The sequence below is a fragment of the Takifugu flavidus genome, chromosome 1, assembly GCF_003711565.1.
Source record: "Takifugu flavidus isolate HTHZ2018 chromosome 1, ASM371156v2, whole genome shotgun sequence".
Taxonomy (NCBI): domain Eukaryota; kingdom Metazoa; phylum Chordata; class Actinopteri; order Tetraodontiformes; family Tetraodontidae; genus Takifugu; species Takifugu flavidus.
This window is the reverse complement of record NC_079520.1, coordinates 7131574-7141921: the sequence shown is the minus strand read 5'-3', so window position 1 is coordinate 7141921 and position 10348 is coordinate 7131574.

The window sequence follows — 10348 nt, the reverse complement described above, 5'->3', positions numbered from 1 at the left end:
GCGACTGACCTCACTTCCACATTTTGAGTAAGTTGACTAAAAACCCAGATGTGAGTTAAACAGCCGGAGATCCTTAAAGTCTCTTGTATAGCTCGTGTTGCACAAACCAGCATTTTGACTCTTCACTAAAAACGCCCTCGCGCTCATTGAAAGAAGCGTCCAACGTCTGACCCGATGCTGCATGCTCTGCTCAGAGCTCAGCTAATCACAATATCTCCTGACCGTTTTTGCAGGAATTCAAGAACAAAGCCAGTTCTGCCTTTGGTGTGGCCAGACCATCTCCCTACTCTCACCTGTGCTCTTCCTTTATGGCGTTTCTGTCCTTGCTTTGCCCCCTTATTACCCTTCAATTATTCTAATCTCTCTCCAATCTCCCTTTCATGTCTTCTTCCTCACTATTATTCCCTCCATCAAACCTGGGTGACCTCCTACGTACCGCTCGAGGGCTTCGTTGGTTAGCTGCAGGGTGTAAAGCTGGGTGCTGGGAGGTGGGTGAGACCTCACCGCTGAGGGCGACCCCTGTGGCAATAGGGGCGCGACGCTGTGTTTCTCTTGACTGAGCCTCGGGCGCGAAGGTCAAACTACATGAGTCCACTTGAATCCAAATCCGGGAGCTTTTCTTACATTTTTTTTTACACTTTTTTTTACACAAACCCAGCCACTGAGTAAGTTCTATAATTCTATGAATCATGAGCAGAGATGTGTCACAGCTGGAAATTTCTCTTTATGAGCTATAACCCCCCTCAGGTATACTTGTAATGTGCAAGTCTTCTCCACTAACATATGGAAAAAGGCAGTCCGATTGAAGTCACTAGAGCTGCATTTTCCCAATAGACATTTCAAAATGTGCTATAATTTCCTCTGGTCCATCTTTTATTGTTACTTTCCTCCAAACACACACTCAAAGCAACGAGAGCTGATTTTAAAAGGGAAGTTTGTGATGACCACAAGTGTATGATTCATTACGGCGTCGTATAGACTGGTGTGTTGGGTCCTGGGGCTGCTGCACATTTTTTGGCAATCAGTGGAGCAGACTGCAGAGATAGCCGAGAGTTCTCATCTGTATTAGAGCCATTACGTTGTAACTCACTGGTGAGTTCCTGCTGCGCTGCTGCCACCACCCACTGAGGAAGTAATTTATACATCCACAACAGTCATATCATGTGGAAGCACACACACACACACACACACACACACGCACACACACACACACACACACACAGTGACACAGTGACTTTTTGGGTTTGAGCCAGTCATCTGAATAACTCACCTAAATCAGAGTCAGAATGAGATAGATTATGAAAAAATGTCACTGTGCTTGCCGGCATGTAATTCAGATTCAGGTCCTTTATTGTCCCACACACATGTAAGCAGCATTATACAATTTTGCCTTATTTTGCCCAACAGCGCGACATATGCTGGCCAGCAGCAACGGCGGGCTCCAGGCTGCCTTCTGCAAACCGGTTTCAATCAAATCAAAGTCTCTTTCTCTCATCTCTTCTTGACCACTTTATCCCTTCTGGGGTCACGGGGAGGGTGCTGGAGCCTCTCCCAGGTGCGTATGGACGGAGGCAGGGTACACCCTTGATTGAGTCCCCAGCTAGTCGTAAGACCCTATGAGAGAATTCGGAACTTTGCTCAAGGGTACCTCGGCAGTGATCTGAAGGTGTCCCTGCACCTCCGCATGCTACCAGAACACCTGCCAAGTTTTCTCCACACCATTTTACAGGCAAATGTAGAGAAATTTGCAGAATTTTCTGAAAATTGCTCATTTTCTGCTGTAATGTCATTTAAGTCTGTTTAAGCGAATGCATAATCTTGTGCAAACAGAGAATAAATATTTGTCCAGCGTTTGACTTGAGCTGTGGTATTTATTTAATCAATTGAATAATGAGCAAGTCCATTTTCCATCGCTTTAGGCAAAATTATTGTAATATAATCTAGTATTTTCACAGTGCTTAAAGTAAACAAAAAAATATGAGACAGAAAATCCCCATATTAGACGACACGTAGTTTCAACAACACCAGCGAGTGCTCTGAGATTAGACGGAGCAATCAATCATTCATTTAGCATTTCTGACAGATCGTTCACCCGAGGCTCTTGAAAATGCTCCCACACACTAACAAATAGAGCCGCTGGACAAAAGGACACAATGAAAGGTTCACAGTAATGCACATGAAGAGGGCTTTTTAGGATACTTAAGTACAGGAATGATATTTTTGTGTGTCAACGCAACAAACAGGTGCGACAATGAAGCGGAGAACTGAAGCTAAATGTGTCTAGTTTCACTGTAAAGACATTTGCATGCTGTGTGTGTGTTTGTGTGTGTGTGTTGTGTGTGTGTGTGTGTGAGTTTGTGTGTGTAAGAAGCTTCAGGTTAGTTGAGCTTTAAAAGGAAAAAGAAATTAAAGGGACTAAATGGCTTCACCCGAATGACCGGATCACTTTCTGCACCCTGGATTCACTTATCTGATGAGTCTATTCAGTCGGCAGCACCAACTTTCCCACGGCAGGCCTGTGTGGGTGTTTGTGTGTGTGTGTTTGTGTGTGTGTGTGTGTGTGTGTGTGTGTGTGTGTGTGTGTGTGTGTGTGTGTGTAGAATGGGAACTTCCATTCCACTCATAAACACATTCATTTATCCATTACTGAGCTATTTTCTGTCCTCTGTCTTACTCAGAATCTTATTCATAACACAAACAATACACAGACAAATAAAATACAGTCACACACACACACACACACACACACACACACCCTCTTTCTTTCTTCCTCACCATTAAGCACTATGTGTTTGTGTCAGTATATCTTAATGCAAATGAAAAGTTCTAAATTGAGGATTTTGCTCACGCTATAATGTCTGACCATCTTTGGGGGGCCTTTTGATTTCCAAGGTTTCAGTGCCTGTATCTTCTACAGACAGTCTCTGGACTGGCAGTACCTGTGGATGGGGCTGTGAACATATCATTACAAAATCTATTTTGCTCTCTGTCAGCAGCACTTGCCTCCCCGACACTTGAGGAGTTTGAGGACAGCTAACAAAACCTGGATATCTGTGTTCTCACCAATTCCAGCAAACCTTCCACTGATATTAATATTAATATTATATTAATATTCCACTCATATATTCCATTTAAAAGGCTCAGCAAATGAATGAAAGGTCCCCATAAGGACATATGTCCCCATTTGTGTGTGTGTGTGTGTGTGTGTGTGTGTGTGTGTGTGTGTGTGTGTGTGTGTGTGTGTTTGCTGTAACAGCACAGTAAATCCAAAGAGGTCTTCTACCAACCTCTGCATTTTTATTGGAGCAGACAAGTAAAACACACACCGCGTCATGCACAAAATGTGAAATATTACTTATGTGATGGTGTCAGTAGGATTTGATTTATATGTTTTTATTTAAACTCAAAATATCAGACAATGGTGTTCTCACAACCGCCGTACAACACACAAAAACTGTATCTGAACTTGAGAAAGGCCACGAAATCCATCAGTGTGTGACCGCATTCGTGCAAACATCAGCAGATCCACGTTCGGCGAACACAGACACACACACACACACACAGAAACACACACTCACACGGGTTGTCTGGCAGTAATTCCGTGCAGTATTGATTCACTTTCCATCTATAATTCATGACACAATGCACACCTCAGGTTAAGTGAAGACACACACACGCACACACGCGCACAGATGATGAGCTTCTGAGAAATACAGAGAAACACGACACCGCTTGGTCTGTCTAAAGTTGAACACAAATACACACATATACAGCAGGTCGCAGTTCCCAAACTCATCTTCAACCCTCTATCACCCCCTGGTTCCTGCCCTTCAACCCCTCCTCTCTTTCTTTACTCCACCATCTCCAACACAACAGTTTAATCATCAATCAGACGATTTTAGCGTCACCAACGATCTCGTATCAACCCAAATGAATTCAGGCTTAGAAAATACGAAGCAACTACTCAAACCTAACTTAAACCTATAGGCTCATATACAGATTCCTATTCAACAAATGCCACAGTTGTTTTCCGATGTAAGCTCGAGAGCCATTATTACATAACAGGGTAAAGCTTTGCATGAATATGCATATATGATCGTGCAGCTACGCCCTGAGGACAAGCTGTCAAAGTAAATTAGGACTGTTCGTCCCTGTGCCCTTTCACATGTGCAATATCATATCAACGTTCATCCTCACTGTGAAAATTCCTTGTGATTATCACCCATGAGGCACTTCCATGACTCCATTCCAGACTCCCTGTATTAGAATTGAGCGACAGCGAGTGAGGCAGTGATGGAAAGAGAGAGAGAGAGAAAGAGAGAGAGAGAGAGATCTGAGTAGGGAAGGGGGGTGGCAAGAGCAAGTACTGAGCTCTGGGATGTCATGCATATTCATGAGAATCATTTACATCTGAGCTGTGAGAGAAAATGTGGAAAAATGATAAAAAAGAAAACACATACACATGCCGAAGTGTTTGTTCTATACGTGCAAGCTGCTCGGTGCCTGAGGAGTTGTGAAAAGCACGGCTGTCTTACCTGATTGAGCAGCCAATGAGCCAAAGCAGATTTCAGCGATGACAGAAAAGGGAAAAGAGGAATGTTAGCACTAGCAAATGAATCCTGAACTCCTAAAAATGAACTCCTCCTGAATAATAGGAAATGATGTGAATACATTTTGTGTAGAGCAAATATTAATTTCCACTTCTTCCACGCTGCACAGAAGCCTTCACCTCATTAAACCGATCCAGCAGATGACTAAATGAGCACTAAAGAGGATCATTGTGACTGAGCTGGTTGGTGTGGATAACTGATGCAATTTTCAGTGTGATAACAGTGCTGCTGAGCAGGTTTAGAAGTGGATTAATTTAGTCCTGAGATTAAAAAAAAAATCTGAGGACTGAAGCGTTATTCAGCCCGATCTCTTTAGACATGCTCTTTCTTCGACAGGAACACAACCTAATTTTGTGAATCAGCTGAGGATGGCAAAGATGAACAAGATGCAATCATGTTTAATCTGAGCCATAAAGAAGGAGAAGCCACATTAATGTCAGATCTGCACGAAGCCATGGGCTTTATCGACAGTCACATTTGGAAAAGGATATGACAGCTTTTTTTAAAAAAAAAAAATAAAAAAATACTTGAATTTTTGATATTATGATTCCGATGACTGGCTGCAAAATAAAAACAGATAAAAATGATGCAAAAACATCTCTGGCCGATTGCGAAACAGCCCACAAACCCCTCCTACTTCATGTTAGTGAATGGACGAAGTCATGTGAGTATTAAATGATCTGCTATCAGCACAAGTCAGGTTTCTTGTGGTAAATATAAACATAACAGAAAGTTGATTATGTTGTTGAAAGAGTGCATTATTTGTTCAGTTTTTGATATTTCAATGTCTCATGTGCCGATAAACAAATTCTGACATCTGCCGTTTCAATACAACAGTGTTCAGATGTGGAGGTCAGAGAGTAGTGGGAGGAGGTGGAGAACAAGCCTTGTTAGTGTCTTGTGTCATTATCGCCCGGGGCGCCGACTGTGCTTTTATAATGAGTCTGCTCTTCTTGCTGGGACTCGAGGAACTGGCCTCACTTGAGAATGGGCTCAATAATTCACAGCTCGAAAGATTAAATGAGGGCTGTTTGACTCTACTGCCTGGCTCAAAGCTTGTAGAAACATCCCGAACATCCTAAATCCAGCCCTGGGTGTGATGCGGAGAAAACGGATAGCGAGTTTCAGGATGCAGGTGAGGCTGGGGAGTGACAGGCTGTCACGGATGTGTGCCCTTTCACTCGCTTCCCTCCTCGCCCTAAACGGCCGTTACTGTGGCGACTAGGGCCTCTGAGTGACAGATGGAGGCTGAGTCACATCAGCAGTTGTTAACGCTACCAAATGTGTCAATCTCAGTCACAAATATAAAGAGCTTAAAGGATGCACGCAGGGTCAGTCAAGGGAAACATGACCCACAACGTGTTAAAAGACAGGAATGCAGCCCAGAATCTCTAGGCTTTCAGTAGCTTGTCTGTCCATCCATTCATCCATTCATCCATTCATCCATTCTTCCATCCATCCATCCAATAATTAAGAGTCCCTAATCGACCGAATCGAAGTGGAAAAGAACCCACACACATCACAAGAATGTGCAAAATCAGGAGCTAGAATTCAGCCGCTGCACTTTTCTGCTGTCTTTGATTACCTTATACTACGTATTAGAAAATGTACTTTTTAAGAAAGACGGCACTCAGAATCACCCCTTATAGACAATAATATGCTGGACCAGTACAGAGTAAAAACCTGGATAATGTGAAAAAGTAGCATATATCCAAGTCATTGTGTTGTGGAGGCTTAATTCAGTTCTCTATATTTGTAACGGGTTATTTTGAACTCACGGCCCTGTCGTTTCCTTTACTTTTGCATGAGTGCTGCCTTGATATCAAGAATCCCAATGCAGCTGCAGCTGTGCCCCGCAGCCCTCAACCGTTACGGTAAATCAGGCTTTGCATCTGATAACAAGCTGTTATTCTTAGCTTGAGACATAAATGACAGGACGGCGTTTGATTCCGATAAGGATAAATTCTAATAAAGCCTTCGGCTGTGGAGTACAGAAGAATGAGGTGAACGTCAGCCTAAGCAGGAGAATCCAAATGTGAAAAAGCACAGTGCAGTGTGAAAACTAAACCAGGAATCTCCCACTGCGGCGTCACGGGAGAGGCAGGAGTTACTGCACACACGCGTACACACACAAACACATGCAGACACACATGGGCGCACACAGCCAAAGCATGTGCAAACTTGCACGAACGCTGAACTCAGAGGGAAGACAAACCGGGGATCTTCCCCCAGACGCTGCGCTGAGCATTGACAGGAGATTCCTCCACCATGATGTCAACACACAAGGACACAAACCCGCTAACTTGTCACACACTTGAATTAATAGCACAGCTGATTGGATCAGAAGCTGCCGGCAATGGCCAATCCGCTTCTAACAACGTGTGATGATAGTGTCTAGCTCTCCTATTGTTCTCTCTCTTGCCCCCCCCTCCCCGTGCCTTCACATCCACCACCTCTTTCCAAATCCACCTGGCAGCCTTCGTCCTCTATCAAAATGCAACGTCCCTTCCCCTTCCTGTCTCGGATGCTCTCCGTCTGTCTCCGTTTCTTCCTGCTCTGTCTCATCCCATTGCTACAGGGTATTATCCTTGCATTCTCTTGGACTGGCTTCTTTTCTCAATTTACAATTTTAATTTAAAAACAAATGAAACGATGCTATAACGATGCTACAGGAAGTGGAAACAGAGCAGTGCTTGTGCGGCAGCTAATAGTCTGCTGGGCTCTGTGATTTAAAAACATAAGGGATAAAAATATTTGACGCGGCAGCTGCATAAAAATATCACTTACCAAGCCCGGTACTAATCATCAATTTGTTTGTTTTGCTATGTTTAATCAGCATAACATGTCTGGGTAGTTTGCGGGGAGGGCGGGGGGATGCTTCAGGCTGGAGACTGGAATTTCATGCCAGCAGCGCAGGAGCAGACATTTCCCATTAAATCTCGGTGTGCGAACACACGAGGAATAAAAATAATTACAACCTATATGAGGAGATTACAAGTACAGACTGTTGGAAGCGTACATGTGTTGAGATGTTTTGGGTTTTCTGCTTTACTCTCTGCAGACAGAGTGCAACAGAGGGCTGTGGATTTCTCAGGATTTCTATCTTCTATCTACAGCCAGAACGCATGACAGGAAGGGGAACGTTACTGAAGATAGAGGATTGAAGAAGAAGCAACTTGCACCATCTTGTACAACTGGTTCTTCCTCTCTCTCCTGGGCCGGTCTGACTTGCTGCAACGGGATCAGTGCATTTGCTGCTGCGCTGAGCAGAAGTTTAAAAATAAAGTTGGACACAAAGAATCAAGGCAGCCTTCCAAATCTGAGCGAGCGCGGCGAGGCAGAGCGTGGAATGACAACACTGCAGACATTTTAGGACATCACATGCCTTTCTTTTAGATCCTCCTTGGTATTGAAAACCAGAACAACCCAGTTCTGAACATATTCTGACCAATTACGAGACAGAATAATGCATGTGAGATGGGTAGTGGGTAATATTCCAACCGGTGTGAGGGAAATGTTTGATTTAGCATGGTCATTTTGGTAGGTATCTCAAAAAATACATAATTGATGGATTTTATATGTGTATTAAAGACAGATATTTATTTAAGTGGGTTACTGTTTACTCCCGTGAGGGAAGAAACCAGTCTAGACTTGCAGACAGTGACTAGAGGTGATCACAACAGATCTTTGGCTTTAGAGCAACACAAATATCAGAATTGATGTGGATGTCAACCAGATGGCGAGCCACTTCGACGCTCTACACTTTACTTTTCTGCAGAACTTTTCTAATATAGCGGTACGACCCTTCTGTTCTCCATTCAGATCCCTGGAATGTTAAAATGGCACCCCTGGAAGTTTGGCTTCGGCGTTCCTCCCCGTTTGACCCGGCATCTTCATTTCCACACGCAGCACACTCTGCTCGGCATCATGAGCAGTTTGTCAGGTGCTAAATGTGCTGTTGAGAAAGAAACTGACACGATGACTCCTGAATGACAATTCCGCTAAGTAGATTTCATACCGTTAGCTGCTCTTCATCAGTTGCAGTTTCGGTTGTAAGCTGCCACGCTACATTAAAGCGCTAATGAGCCCTGAACTATCCTGTTTTTATGGGCGAGAAGACAATCCTGCTGAAATGAAGAGCCACCAGCTCGTATTCTCTCATCTTCTGCTGTCTGTGACCATTTTACATATGCTCAATTCCATTTCCATTTCCCGATCGCTGCGTGGCACTGCTGCAAAAGCCTAGTCGGCGTCTAAATCCGAGGACATTGCAAACATTTCTAAAGTCATAGGAGCTATAATCCTCAGCGTGTTATATGACTTCTTTTGTAAGCATGGATAAGGACAATGCATTTTTGTGATGAACAGTTAAGTCGTGGCCCTCGTTTATCGACCACAGACAAATTTCTTCAGCGCGTTATATTAATGTGATGAATGGCGGTTGTGCAGCAAGAATAACACAAGGTTCTTACAATAAAGCTTCTCCTGGTGCTACAGATGAAAACATATCCAGTGAAATATGGGGTGACACGCGGCAGCTACAAGGCACTCAGCCATTATCGATTTTGCTGCTGTTTTGTGGACATATCTCACGTAACCACACAACTTCTCTGTACTGTATGTGTGATTAATTGATAATTAACTGACCACTTCATTACAAATCATTGAACTGGTGAGAAAAAATGCCAACCTGGAGAATCTATTACCAAACATTTCATTTATGAGCTTGTTTGACAAAGGAGTTTCCCAGGTGGACAGAGGGGATTAATGTTTTTTCTTCTGAAAGGAGTCCCAAAATGGGAAGACAACAAATGAATAGGTCATAAAATGATATCAATCTTCCTGCTGTTAGCTCAGCAAAGAACGGTGTGAACTGGGAGGCTGAACTTGGTCAGAGTTACATATACGGTAAAGTTTACGAGAAAAAGGAGGAATGAAATCCGAACATAAATCGCAGAGGATCATTTGTACTTTTGGGACGGTAAGTGAGGGAGTGTGTCAGCACTGATGACACTGTGGAAATGAAATGGATCATTTGGAGTCCTCACTCTATGGGTTAAGTAAACTGTATTTTTCTACTCTTTAAGCAAATCTCCATTTCAAAGTGTACAAAATGCATAATTTTATGCCCCCCTGCACCTTGTTACTTTGAAATGCTAATGATAGCTCGTGCATGTTGCCTGTGTCTATGTGTGTATTGTGTGTGAGTGAGAGAAAGACTGACTGACAGACAGAGAAAGTACAAAATGTGACTTGCACGTAAGTCTTCTTGACAGAGGTCTTCAGTAGGAGTTAATCCAAATGGTTTTCATTTGTTTTACACACACACACACACACACACACACACACACACACACACACACACACACACACACACACACACACACACACAAAAAAACCCACACACACACACACACATACTTGTATTTCTATCTGTGTGGGGAGTTTCAGAGACATAATTTATTACCCAGCTCCAAACCCTAGCCACTCCGAATAAGCCCCGTACCCTGACCTTGACCTAAAGTTTAAACCGTGTCTTAACCCTCAAACGGTCCTTTGAAGATGTAGGCACCATCCAATCGCCCCACTTTGTAAAAATGTCCTGCCTTTGCTAGTAAAATGAGTATTTTGGCACATGTTTAGAAAAGGATGATGCCCGCTGTTAAAAATCTGACCTTTCAGCACTTTTGAATCTAACGTCGCTCTCCATCACCTGGTCGGGTTTCCTGAAAAAAACC